The following is a 1,781-nucleotide window of genomic DNA, read 5'->3' on the forward strand; positions in this document are numbered from 1 at the left end:
CGTAGAGGGATTCAATATGATAAAGGCTATATATGAGAAACCTATAGCCAACATCATATTCAACATGCAAAATCTAAAATCTTTCCCCCTAAGATCAGGAATAAGAAAAGGATGTCTGCTTTCACCACTTCTATTCAACATAGTATTAGAAGTCCTAGCCACAATGATCAGACAAGAAAAAGATATAAAAGGCATCCAAATTGGAAGGAAGGAAGCAAAACTGTTATTGTTTACAGAGGACATGATTGTGTACATAGAAACCCCTATATACTCCACCAAAAAACTACTCAACATAATAAGTGAGTTTGGCAAAACAGCAGGAAACAAAGTCAATATTCAGAAATCAAAGGCATTTTTGTACACCAACAATGAAATATCAGAGAAAGAAATCCAGGATGGGTGATGCGGACTCAACTCATGGGGTCCAAGATATTGTGGATGGGGGAGAGACATTCATATGGACTACCGAGTCCTGTGGAGGAAAAGGGTGAGCAGCTTCACTCTTAAGGGGAGCAAAAAGCAGAGGCCTCCGCCATGACAGGCCTTTATTTATTTTTTTCTGGTCACATTACATGATAGTCCTCATTTTTATGCACAGGTTGGCTTTAGGTGGTTACCTTTCACAGAAAACAAAGGAGCCAATGCCGCTAATCACGTCACTGAAGAAGGATATTTGCAAATGAAAAGGGAAAAGTAGTTGAACCGGTTACACTCCTCCTTGGAAAGTTTACCATGGAATTTAAGAAGTTACTTTGCAGTAAATGTTTGCTGCAATTCAGGGTGAGGGAGTTTTTTTTTAGCAAAAGCAAGACTCAAAGCGGCCTAGGTACATTGCAGGCCTGATTCCCTATGAGAGAACCTATCCATGGGCATGGGTCCTGTGCATCTCCAAGTGGGAGCTGGGCCACGCCAGGCAGAAAGGTCTCCTGGCGGGGGAGTGGTAGTGGGGGGTGGATATCCCATGTACTATAGCAACAAGAAAAAGAAAGTACCGAGAAAAAAACCTAACCAAGAAAGTAAAAGACCTGTTCTCAGAAAACTGCACAATGCTGAAGAAAAAAATTAAGAAAGACACAACTAAATGGAAGTATGTACCATGTTCATGGATCAGAAGAATTAATATAATCAAACGTCCATACTACCCAAAGCAATTTACAGATACAATGCAATCCCTGCTAAAATGCCAATGACATATCTCACAGATATAGAACAAACATTTCAAAAATTTGTATGGAACCATAACTGATCCCTAATAGCTACAGCAATTTTGAGAAAGAAGAACAAAGTAGGAGGGATCACAATACCTGATATAAAAATATATTACAAGGCCACTGTAATCAAATCAGCCTGGTACTGGCATAAAAGCAGACACATAGATCAATGGAACAGAATAGACAGCCCAGAAATAAACCCATGTCTCTATGGTCAAGTAATATCCAACAAAGGGGGCAGAAGCATAAAATGGAGTAAAAGTAGACTCTTCAACAGATGGTGTTGGGCAATCTGGACAGCTATATGAAAAAAAATGAAACTCGACCACTAACTTACATCATACACAAAAATAAACTCAAGAAAGTGTTTTTAAAAGAATGTAGTTTTAAGCCCAAATATGTCAGCAATTACATTCCACGTAAATTGATTAAATGTTCCAGTTAAAAGAAAAAGTGTTAGGCTGGATTAAAAATAGAACACCAACTCCACACTATTTACAAGACACATCAGAAACAAAAGGACACAGGAAGATTGACAGAAAAGGAAGGGCAAAGATATACCATGCCAAC

This window comes from Phyllostomus hastatus, unplaced genomic scaffold (assembly GCF_019186645.2).
Source record: "Phyllostomus hastatus isolate PE091 unplaced genomic scaffold, TTU_PhHast_1.1 phas_contig_41, whole genome shotgun sequence".
Lineage (NCBI taxonomy): Eukaryota > Metazoa > Chordata > Mammalia > Chiroptera > Phyllostomidae > Phyllostomus > Phyllostomus hastatus.